Consider the following 13,303-nt stretch of genomic DNA (forward strand, 5'->3'; position numbering starts at 1 on the left):
TATATGTGTTCATCTGTATGTGTAGAGTCTACATTAAGTCTCCACCCTCTTTGCCACAAAGGAGGGATATTTCATTATCTCCTCTTTGAGAATTTCATTAGTTTTCAATTTTCCTTGTAAAGTTATTTTTCTTTACTTTGTGGTAGTCACTGTGTATTATACTCTCTCAATTCTGCTTACTCTCTTGGTTCTGCTTAATAAGTCTCTGAATTCTTCATTTTTTCATTTATTACTAAATAATAATATTCTAATACATTCATAAGCCATAGTTTTTTCAATTATCATTCTCCAATCAACCAGCACTCATTTGTTTCCTGGTTTTTGCTATAACAGAGTTGCCATGAATATTTTTGCATGGATTTAACTTTTATTTTTGTCCCACTTGCTTAAATTTTAAAGCAATTTCCTTATTCCGAATACTCCTGAAACATGAATCCCTATTTTAAACAGTTTGCACTTTTCAAAGAATATTTTAAATTCAACACATTAGTTTCAACCTATTAGTTTTGCTTATCTGTATCTCCTTCTGAACTTTCTATTCTGTGCTTTCTTTTTTTTTTTTTTTTAAGTGCTACAGGTGATTCTTGGGGGATATTACTATTGCTGTTATAAATATTTTTGTAAACATGTGTCCTTTCCTTCTTTCTTTGGATCTCTTGGGTCTATGCCTGGTAGTGCCACTGACTTTTTTAATTGGCTTCCTTCACTTCCCATCTACTATTGAAGTTATACCATCAGCCTCTACACTGCCATCATCAACTTCCTCAGAATTTATTATCTTTGACTTTTTTTTTTTGCAGTATTTGAAATTGTAGGAATCACTTTCCTTTTTCCATGATATAATCTTAGTTTTCTCCTAATGTCTCTGACCACTCCTACATATCCACTTTATCCTGCCATCTTTCCTAACATCACTTCCCTTCTTTAAGCTTTACTCTATTTACATTAACTCCTTGAAGAACTTTTTTGGCTTCAACTGGTATCTCTAGTTAGACAACTTCTGAGCTTTTTCCCAGTGTTAGATAAACTGAACCTCTCTGTGATAATTAAAGGACACCTTTTAAGAATTCAAAGGTAAATGTTGCTTCTGTCTGGGTCTTCACACAAATGTGTACTCAGATTAAGTTGGTTTTTCAAGTTATTTCTAACATAGTTTCTCAAATAATCACTTAGGGTTAAAATGAAATCTGGGCTATACCATGTGCATCTGTTCAAATATTTGAAGATAGATGACTGAAATTTTTCATGTCTTTCAAAGTCCCACCTTAGGTACCACTTTCCTAATCTGGCCAATTCAAAGCAATGTCTCCCTTACACTTTGGTGCTAAATCATCCTGATTGGTGAGTTAAGAAGAGCAAACACATTAGGTAATGTAATGTAATTAGGTAGCCTCTCATCACTCTTCATAACCCATCTGTCTATATATCTTGCCACTTCAGACGACCAAACATCCAAAGACTGTGTCCTAGGGAACTTAAAACACTAAAATTTGGAACTTTAACCAAAGAAGTAAGCTATCCTCATTGTTGAGTAAGTGAGCACAAATTCATAAAGTTCAGTATATCTTAGAGGGCTCCAGATCATGCTTCATATCCCATCTATGCATTTACTCCAGTTATCTTCTTGCCCTCCACTCTAAAGTGGCACATATATTTCCTATTTCTCCTTCTACCCTGCTAGAAACTATAATTAGATCAATAGTAATAATGTTTGCATATAAGGCACAATCAATCAACTGGTTCATGATTGACTCTACTCACCATCTTAATACTATTCTAAAGGAAAATACAATTCCTTTGTATTTTCTTTTTGTATTTTCCTTTACTTCTATTCCCCTATATTATTTGTGTTCTCCTATTAGAATGTAAGTTCCTTGAGGGCAGAGAATGTCTCACTTTTGTACTTGTATCACAAGTACTTAGCACAGTGCTTCAAATTCATTTTTCTCCCCAAATATTTTAGCTGTTTGTAGAGATCATAGGAACTTTGTATAGTACATGAAACACAGTTGACTCTTAAAAAATGACTCAATCTCTCCTATAAAATTACCTTATTAAGTCTTTTATCATTTTTGTCATTACATATCTTTCTTCCCCATCTCTTTTAAAGGATATACATTCCCAGAACATATATACTATAAATGTATTAAACTTTCATAGATTTTAGGATTGGAAAGCACCTTAAAAATCATCTTACTTCAACATCTTCATTTTATAGATGAGCAAACTGATATTCACAGAGTGTAATTAAGCAGCTTGCCCATAGTTATCCAGAAAATAAGCAGTATAGATGAGACTTAAATACATGATTATTCCAAATGAGTGTCCTTTCTGGTATAACATACATTCTCCCACTTGAATAAATATGCAAGATGACTAATATGAATGAGACATTTTGGTATAATTGAATTGTTTAAAAAAAATACCTTATCACCTTGATACTTCCATTTGACTTTGAAACTTACAGTATGCCTAGATGTCAAAAGCTACAAATGTTTACCTCCATAAACTACTTAGTGCTGGTAGGCTCTCATGAATCTTTTTAAACTTATTAATTCTTACCACATTGTTCTAGCTGGACCAGTTCCTAGTTCCCAAACCTCAAACCCAAGGTGAGAAAATGATTCTGGAGCCTTTCCAATTAGAGCTATCTGGTTCAAAGAAATCAATGAAAATTCCATGGGTAGGAATTGTAGAGCCAATCCACTTCTACTAAAACTTCCCTGGTCATTAGGTCATAGGGGTTCCTCCAAAGTTACCCAATAACTACAGTCACAAATAACAACAAAAGTATCTACCAAAGTAGCTTTGGGCTACTCAGGAAACTTTGCCTTAGTAGCAAACAGCAATTATAACCCAAGGGAAATTATTGTATTCTAAGGTCTGTGGATTAGTGGATTAGTATCACAAATATATGCAAATGACTATTATGTATTAATTTACTCTACCTTTTCTCAAATTCTGAAATGTGTATGGGTAACATTTAAATCTTGAGAATTCTAGTTTTTTTTTAGAGGGAGATTTTTTTAAAATTTATTATGTATATTTTTTATAATATTATCCCTTGTATTCATTTTTCCAAATTATCCCCCCTCCTCCCTCTACTCCCTCCCCCCGATGACAGGCAATCCCATACATTTTACTTGTGTTACATTATAACCTAGATACAATACATGTGTGTAAATACCATTTTCTTGTTGCACAATAAGCATTAGATTCCGAAGGTACATGTAACCTGGGCAGACAGATATTAGTGCTAACAATTTACATTCACTTCCCAGTGTTTCTTCTCTGGGTGTAGCTACCTCTGTCCATCATTGATCAACTGGAAGTGAGTTGGCTCTTCTTTATGTTGAAGATTTCCACTTCCATCAGAATACATCCTCATACAGTATTGTTGTTGAAGTGTACAGTGATCTTCTGGTTCTGCTCATTTCACTCAGCATCAGTTGATGTAAGTCTCTCCAAGCCTCTCTGTATTCCTCCTGCTGGTCATTTCTTACAGAGCAATAATAATACATAACCTTCATATACCATAATTTACCCAACCATTCTCCAACTGATGGACATCCATTCATCTTCCAGTTTCTAGCTACAACAAAAAGAGCTGCCACAAACATTTTGGCACATATAGGTCTCTTTCCGCTCTTTAGTATTTCTTTGGGATATAAGCCCAGTAGTAGCACTGCTGGGTCAAAGGGTATGCACAATTTGATAACTTTTTGGGCATAGTTCCAAATTGCTCTCCAGAATGGCTGGATTCTTTCACAACTCCACCAGCAATGTATTAGTGTCCCAGTTTTCCCACATCCCCTCCAACATTCATCATTATTTGTTCCTGTCATCTTAGCCAATCTGACAGGTGTGTAGTGGTATCTCAGAGTTGTCTTAATTTGCATTTCTCTGATCAGTAGTGATTTGGAACACTCTTTCATATGAGTGGATATAGTTTCAATTTCTTCATCTGAGAATTGTCTGTTCATATCCTTTGACCATTTATCAATTGGAGAATGGTTCGGTTTCTTATAAATTAGGGTCAGTTCTCTATATATTTTGGAAATGAGACCTTTGTCAGAACCTTTGCTTTTAAAAATATTTTCCCAATTTGTTACTTCCCTTCTAATCTTGTTTGTATTAGTATTGTTTGTACAGAAACTTTTTAGTTTGATGTAATCAAAATCTTCTATTTTGTGATCAATAATGATCTCTAGTTCTCCTCTGGTCATAAATTCCTTCCTCCTCCACAAGTCTGAGAGGTAGACTATCCTCTGTTCCTCTAATCTATTTATGATCTCACTCTTTATGCCTAAATCATGGACCCATTTTGATCTTATCTTGGTATATGGTGTTAAGTGTGGATCCATATCTAATTTCTGCCATATTAATTTCCAGTTTTCCCAAAAGTTTTTTCCAAATAATGAATTTTTATCCCTAATGTTGGTATCTTTGGGTTTGTCAAAGATTAGATTGCTATAGATGTACCCTTTTTTGTCCTTTGTATCTAATCTGTTCCACTGATCTACCGGTCTATTTCTTAGCCAATACCAAATGGTTTTGGTGACTGCTGCTATATAATATAGCTTTAGATCAGGTACACTTAGACCACCTTCCTCTGACTTTTTTTTCATTAGTTCCCTTGCAATTCTCAACCTTTTATTCTTCCATATGAATTTTGTTGTTATTTTTTCTAGGTCATTGAAATAGTTTCTTGGGAGTCTGATTGGTATAGCACCAAATAAATAGATTAGTTTGGGGAGTATTGTCATCTTGATTATATTTGCTTGGCCTATCCAAGAGCACTGAATGTCTTTCCAATTATTTAAATCTGACTTTATTTTTGTGGCAAGTGTTTTGTAATTTTTCTCATATAATTCCTGACTTTTCTTTGGTAGATGGATTCCCAAATACTTTATACTCTCAACATTTGTTTGGAATGGAATTTCTCTTTGTATCTCTTGCTGTTGCATTTTGTTAGTGATATATAAAAATGCTGAGGATTTATGTGGATTTATTTTGTATCCTGTCACTTTGTTGAAATTTTGAATTATTTCTAATAGCTTTTTAGCAGAGTCTTTGGGGTTCTCTAAGTATACCATCATGTCATCTGCAAAGAGTGATAGTTTGATTTCCTCATTTCCTACTCTAATTCCTTGAATCTCTTTCTCGGCTGTTATTGCCAAGGCTAGCGTTTCTAGTACTACATTGAATTGTAATGGTGATAGTGGGCAACCTTGTTTCACTCCTGATCTAACTGGGAAAGGTTGCAGTTTATTTCTATTGCTTATTATGCTTACTGACGGTCTTAAATATATGCTCCTGATTATTCTAAGGAATAGTCCATTTATTCCTATACTCTCAAGAGTTTTTAGTAGGAATGGATGTTGGATTTTGTCAAATGCTTTTTCTGCATCTATTGAGATGATCATATGGTTCTTATTAATTTGATTATTAATATGGTCAATTATATTAATAGTTTTCTAGAGAGAGATTTTTAAAAATAAATATCTATTTGAAAGAAATTTTTGATGGCAAACAGAATTTGTCCAAAGAGGCTCTCATTAACAACTTGTCATCAAATGATAGAACTTCTGTAGATAAGCTAATCTACAAGTATGATATCTTAGAGCAATATAAAAATATACTTAACTCCCAAAGGGTAATGTGCTGTACATTGTAAAACTTTATCATTTGTAGCAAATCAGAAATTTCTAAAACAGTTGGAATGTGAAAATACATTCTACAAGCCCATGACCTCTCAATAAAAGATAAAAGGATTGAAGGAGATGTAGAAAATAAATATGGAACTAAATTATCACCCAGTTTAATGTGTGTAAATGCAGAATAATAGTAAAACTTGCCAATTTCTGCTTTATTTATATCCTTGAAGTTATAAGATATTTAAATGGAATGAAAAGGAAGTCAATGGAAATGACAACAGAAATTCTAGGCAGGAAAATAGGATGAATTCCTTTGGAGATGATGGGTGAGGAGAGTGTTAAGTTTAAAGAATGACTTCATACTTCTTGAAGGAATATGTCCTAGAGATTTATTATCATAGACTCTGGAAGTACTATCAAAATCAGCTCCTCTTGTTTTCAACTTTTGGCACTGTACTTCCTGATCTACTAGCTACATTTTGAAAAATAAAAATGATGCTGGGACAGACAATTATTTGGTTGACAAGAGAAATGCTCACCTTAGCTTTTTTTTTTTTTTTTTTTTTTTAAACATTGTTGGTCTAAATAAAAAAAAAAGTTGTACAATGAGAATTGTATATTTCTTGTCTTAGAGGGGGACACAAACTAAGAAATATGACTGACTATGTAATCTGTCATGAAATTATTTGGATCTCGATCATTTAGAATGATATATGTGTTTGGAATTATTTGTATGGTACAAAGAAAAGGAATGGCATTTCATCTGAGACTACAGTTTGTCCTTGGCTACATAAATGTGAGCAAAACTGACTGATAGCCTTTTTTATCTGACTGTCAGGGATATCTGCAACAACTCCTGAAACTTGGGATACTCAACATGGAATATAAATCACAGTCACAGAGTTGCCTCAACTTAGTTATATCTAAATATGAGGTGTTTTTTTATTCCCCAGGATTCTCATTTTTAGCATTATAGAATTATGTTATGCAATATTTTTGGTCCATTTTAAAAGAATTAAACTGATAAAGACTTTTACTATTTATTTATTGACTCTGTCACCCTTCATTGTATTCCTGGATTCACTATTTTAAGGAAATATGAATACCCTTGCAAAATCTTGTATTCCAAATTTTTTCTCCCTTCCTTCCCTTCCCTCCCCTAGTAAGCAAATAATCTAATATAGGTTAAACATGTACAATTCTTATATATATACATACATATACATATACATATATATATATATATATAGCCACCATAATGGTACATAAGAAAAATTAGATCTAAAAGGAACAAATGAGAAAAAAAAATGCAAGCAAACAACAACAAAAACAATGAGAATACTCTGTTGTGATCCACACTCAAGTCCCACAGTCCTCTCTCTGGATGCAAATAGCTCTCCCCATTACAAGTCTATTGCTACTGGTCTGAATCATATCTTTGTTGAAAAGAATCAAGTCCATCACAGTTGATCATCGTATAATCTTGCTGTTGCTATGTACAATGTTCTCCTGGTTCTACTCACTTCACTTAGCATCAGTTCATGTTTAAGTCTCTCCATTCTGAAATCATCTTACTTATCATTTCTTATAGAACAATAGATTATTAATAACTTTGGAGATAGTGTAATAATGAGACTGGAAGCCAGATTGTAAAGGTGATATGAAGAGAATTCAAGGGAAGAAAGTAGACCAATCATAAGTCAGCTTTGTATGACAGATGACCTTCTCAATAAAGAAATATTGAAAATATATGATATAGTGAGTATGGGGCAAAGAGCAATTTGTTGAAGGAGATGATAGCTTTTGCAGGCAGAGATATTAACCTCAGCAAAAAGTAGGGCCACCTTGTCACATGAGATAGGAAAGGAGGAGATAATGGCAGAAGACAAAGCAGTGATATAAAGTAAGAAAAAGGGAGATTCCCAGAAATGGCCTCAATTTTTTTCCACAAAATATGAGTCTAGGTTCTCACCTGAGAAGTAGGGGAAGGGGGGGCCATCATAGGTTTGAGAAGGAATGGAAAGAATCGGAAGAGCTATTGTGGAGAGTGGGAGAGTGGGCTGAGAGGGGAGGTATAAAGAATTGAATAGCAACAGTGAAGATTCAGTTGAGGCTGTGTAATATAAATCTGTAGTAATCCAGTCAAAAATGCTATATGATTTTCTCAATCTTTGTTTAACAGCACATGTAGAAGCAAAAGTGGCAAATGGTAAAAATGATCCAAGGCTGAGATCAAAATTATAAGTTTTTTGGTTAAGAGACTCTGACAGTAGAGAGTCTAATTGTTTCACCCAGGGATTAAGCTGGGGGAAAGAGGCAGATGAACATCTGGAAGAGAATTGAGAAGATAAGGGATGAAAGATCATGCTGTGGAAGAAGAGCTATTTTTGTTAAGGAAAGGCTGAAAGAAAAGTGGAACATAAATGACTTAGGGTCACAGAATTCTTGAAAATACTGGTATATTTGTGGGTGATGACAGTATCAAGGGTATGACCATCTTTGCATGGGGCTGAGCTGAGGTGGAAAAGTAAGTTAAGGAAAGTGAGTAGATTGAGGAGCTGAGTGGTTGAGTGTTTGAGGGAGATTCAACATGTATGTTGAAGTCCCTTAGGATGAGGGCAGGCATTGGGAAGGAGAAAAAAAAGTATGAACCAAGTACCAAACTGTGTGTGTGTGTGGAGGGTGACCTGGGTGTCTGTATTCAACAACAAGATTTTGATTCGGTAGAAGACTTGAACAGCATAAACTTTAATGAGAAGAGGTTACTGGGTGATGAAGCAAGAGAGATTACTTGCAAATGATAGTAGGGAGCAAGGAATATTCCAACTTCCCCACCTCAAGTAATGAGCCAAGATGAATAAAGGAGAAGAGAGGGCATAGAGAAGAATTTTACATATCATTTTAGAAATTTCTGAATATAATTACCCTACTTGACTCCTCCTTTATGTCATCACTCACACTTACATATTATATATATATATATATTTTAAATAAACTAGCAAACCATTCTCCAGATTCTGAAAGTTGAGGATCTTGTTTTCAACTTGGGGTTAGAAACGGGAGATATGGAATTATGCCAATAGGAAGTGCAATCTCTTATTTATTTATGACCTCAGTGCACCTCACAGATTATAAGCCACTTTAAATACGGTATATGTGATTGGACCGTAGTTTCCTGATATAACTTTCTTTAACTTAACACAGCTTCCTCTCCTCACAAAAGCTGATTGATTCTAACTTTTGTGACAACTTTCTGAGCTAAGGCCAATAAAAAGCCCAAGACATGTGGATATGCCTCTCAGACTTGATGGGTACACAATGCAACACTAACTATATCACGATGACTGACTGACTGCCAGACCAGATAGACACATTTCCAGACAGACACAGGGAAACCACCTCCAGAAAAGCTAAGTACCACTGTATCCTTCTTGCCTCACATAGCCAGTTTGGATCAAAGTAAATTTCTCTCTTGGTTAATGTTTCACAACTCACAAATGTCTTATTTTGTCAATACTGAACCTGAAATTAGAGGGGACTGCCTTTAGAGCCTCACCTACAACAACATATTTGCTTAGAAAGATCTTTTTGATCATTTTTCATGCTTCTATTTGATGATCTTGAGACCCTCACAACATGACACAGGTCCTCAGACTGTGGGGGAAAAAAATGCTACAAAGCCCTCTGCTCTCTCTCTTCATGAATTTTTTTCTTAGTGGAGCTAAAGAACAATTTTGCACTGGAAGAGAGAAGGAAAAAAATCAAATCAGTGAGTTGAAAAGGGAGTACATATAAAATGAAGATTACTTCACCACAAGACTTTATGTTTCATACTTCATATTCTTGCTTCTGAGGATTTTTGTAAAAAGAAAGGCTTAGAGCCCAGTGGACAGCTGGAGGAAGGGTTCGTTATTGCTGCATAGGATATACCTTTTCAAGGTCTCACTGCCAAAATTCTTCTTCTATCAATGTGTCTCATTTTCCCCCTGATTACCACTCTTCTCTAGACTGGACAGCAAAAACTACTTTTGAATGTGATTGTAAAGGTATGAAAAGCATGTCAGCAAGTCCAATTCAAGACTCCTAAACAAAAATAAGGTAGAGTCTGATTTTCTATAATACTTTCCAAAATCACAATGCTGTTCATCCAAACCAGAAAAATCTCATTTTAAAGGTATACTCATCTTGCAAACTTTCTAATAAAATGTTTTTGCCAGACTCAAAAGGAACTTTTTTTTTCTACCAAGTCAAATATATTCATCATGATTGGTCAATGTAACCTGAAGATTCCATAGGGTTTAACATTTTTATCAGTGATAGTAATAAAGACATACATAGTATGCTTATCAAATTTGCAGCTCACACAAAGGAGGGAATGATAGCCAAAATAACAAATTCCCAGTCCAAATAGATCTTGACAGGATAGGTAGAAAATAATAAGGTGAAATTCATTGTGGATATTAAATGTAAAGTCTTACACTTGGATATAAAAAAATGAACTTTACAAATATTGCCTGAGTGAGGCACGAACAGAAAGCAGTAGCAATGGCATGGGGATTTTGAAGGACTGTATATTCAATAATATTCCATAACATTCATATGCCATAATTTATCCAACCATTCTCCAATTGATGGACATCCATTCATCTTCCAGCTTCTAGCCACTATGAAAAGGGCTGCCACAAACATTTTGGCACATACAGGTCCCTTTCTCTTCTTTAGTATTTCCTTGGGATATAAGCCCAGTAGTAGTATGGCTGGGTCAAAGGGTATGCACATTTTGATAACTTTTTGGGCATAATTCCAGATTGCTTTCCAGAATGGTTGGATTCTTTCACAACTCCACCAACAATGCATCAGTGTCCCAGTTTTCCCACAGCCCCTCCAACATTCATCATTATTTGTTCCTGTCATCTTAGCCAATCTAACAGGTGTGTAGTGGTATCTCAGAGTTGTCTTAATTTGCATTTCTCTGATCAATAGTGATTTGGAACACTCTTTCATATGAGTGGAAATAGTTTCAATTTCATTATCTGAAAATTGTCTGTTCATATCCTTTGACCATTTATCAATTGGAGAATAGCTTGATTTCTTATAAATTAAAGTCAATTCTCTGTATATTTTGGAGATGAGGCCTTTATCAGAACCTTTAACTGTAAAAATGTTTTCCCAATTTGTTACTTCCCTTCTAATCTTGTTTGCATTAGTTTTGTTTGTTCAGAAACTTTTTAATTTGGTGTAATCAAAATTTTCTATTTTGTGATCAATAATGGTCTCTAGTTCTCCCTTGGACACAAACTCCTTCCTCCTCCACAAGTCTGAGAGGTAAACCATCCCATGTTCCTCCAATTTATTTATGATTTCGTTCTTTATGCCTAAATCTTGGACCCATTTTGATCTTATCTTAGTATGTGGTGTTAAATGTGGGTCCATGCCTAGTTTCTGCCATAATAATTTCCAGTTTTCCCAGCAGTTTTTGTCAAATAATGAATTCTTATTCCAAAAGTTGGGATCTTTGGGTTTGTCAAACACTAGATTACTATTTTTATTCACTATCTTGCCCTATGAACCTAACCTATGCCACTGATCAACTAGTCTATTTCTTAGCCAATACCAAATGGTTTTGGTGACTGTTGCTTTATAATATAGTTCTAGATCAAGTACAGCTAGACTACCTTCATTTAATTTTTTTTTTTCATTACTTCCCTTGAAATTCTCGACCTTTTGTTCTTCCATATGAATTCTGTTGTTATTTTTTCTAGGTCATTAAAATAGTTTCTTGGGAGTCTGATTGGTATAGCACTAAATACATAGATTAGTATAGGGAGTATTGTCATCTTGATTATATCCACTCGGCCTATCCAAGAGCACTGAATGTCTTTCCAATTATTTAAATCTGACTTTATTTTTGTGGCAAGTGTTTTGTAATTTTGCTCATATAATTGCTGACTTTTCTTTGGTAGATATATTCCCAAATATTTTATACTATTGACAGTTATTTTGAATGGAATTTCTCTTTGTATCTCTTGCTGTTGGATTGTGTTGGTAATGTATAAAAATGCTGATGATTTATGTGGATTTATTTTGTATCCTGCAACTTTGCTAAAATTCTGAATTATTTCTGATAGCTTTTTAGCAGAGTCTTTGGGGTTCTCTAAGTATACCATCATGTCATTGACTGTATATTCAATAAGTCAGCTATGTGATGTGCATAGCTAAAAAAAAAAAAGCTTATGAAATCTTGAGATGAATTCAGAGGGCTATAGCTAAATGGAATGATGAGGTGACAGTCTGATTGTATTCTGCCATTATCAGACCTCATATGGAATACTTTGTTCAGTATTAGCTGCCACATTTAAAGATATGGGCAGGATGGCAAGTATCCAGAGAAGAGCAAACAAGAAAATTCAGAGTTTTGAATTACTATCACTTGAAAGAAATAGGTATGTTTAACCTGGAGGACAGGAGACTCAGGGAGAACAGGAGGCTCAGAGAGGACATGACAACTGTTTTTAAGCAAATCCTTCAGATGGTTTGTCTCATGAAAGAAAGAATAGATTTGCTTTGTTTGGCATCAGGGACAATACATGGAAGTTGCAAGGAGGCCAAATTCTGTTTAGAATCAGGAAAAACTTCCTAATAATTAGAGCTGTCAAAAATGGGGTGGGTTGCCTACTGTGGTGTTAGGTTCCCACTCCTTGGAGATCTTAAAGAAGACAAATGAATAACTCTGTCAGATATGCTAAGTGGAAAATTTTTTGTTGTGTGGAATGGACTCAAGGGCTTCTGAGCTCTCTTCCAAATCTCAAATGGAGTGTTTCTGCTTCCTAGTTGATCACCAACAAACTCTGTATACCTGTATTTACCTGGTTGTGCTCGGCAACAAATATAGTCCCCAAACACAGACATGAAAAATTCTTGACATGAGCACATGCCCACTTCAATTTGTTTTGACAGCAAGTAGGCAAGGACAGGAAGGGTGAGAGGGGGCATCTGCTGAGGCAATTTATCTTAGTGTGCTTCATTTCTCCGATGATGAAGAAAGAATAATGTTTGTTGTTTGCCAAAGACAAGGAGATTTTTCAGTGAATGAATGGTACTATAAATACACAGCATTATTCTGCCCTGCTCCTGAGGACACTGCCTGTCTAGACAACATTTATACACCACATCTTAATAAAACGAGGGCTCCTAGTTGAGTTTTTTGAGCACCCTGAGGTCATCGGAATGGAAATATTGTCCCAAATAAAATCATTATTAAGCAAAAGATGATCAGATAGAGAAGTTCATCATATTTTCATAGATCATTCTAATTGAAACAGTCAAAATCATTTAACTCTAATTCTTAGTTTGCAAAGGAGAATTTTGATTCTCTGTCTCTCTGTCTCTCTCTCCATATATATATATATATATATATATATATATATATATATACACACACACACACACATATGTACACACCCATATTTATATGTATATATATATCTATATTTATAACTATATCTTTCTATCTATTTGCTTCTCTTTTTATTCCCAATGTTTGGCACTTAGTGGATGCTTAATAAATGCTTGTCAATTGATTTTAATATCTGAATCTGGTATGTTGAAAAGTATGTACTAATTTATGATGTTAGCATATTTTATTT

At 34.5% G+C, this 13,303-nt stretch overlaps 1 protein-coding gene across 2 annotated transcripts in view; it reads right to left on the minus strand.

The window, feature by feature from the left end:
• Positions 1-13,303, minus strand: part of TRIO (trio Rho guanine nucleotide exchange factor) — a 274,467-nt gene that overhangs the window by 202,102 nt on the left and 59,062 nt on the right. The window lies entirely within an intron of this gene.

Source organism: Sminthopsis crassicaudata, chromosome 1, assembly GCF_048593235.1.
Source record: "Sminthopsis crassicaudata isolate SCR6 chromosome 1, ASM4859323v1, whole genome shotgun sequence".
Taxonomy (NCBI): Eukaryota; Metazoa; Chordata; class Mammalia; order Dasyuromorphia; family Dasyuridae; genus Sminthopsis; species Sminthopsis crassicaudata.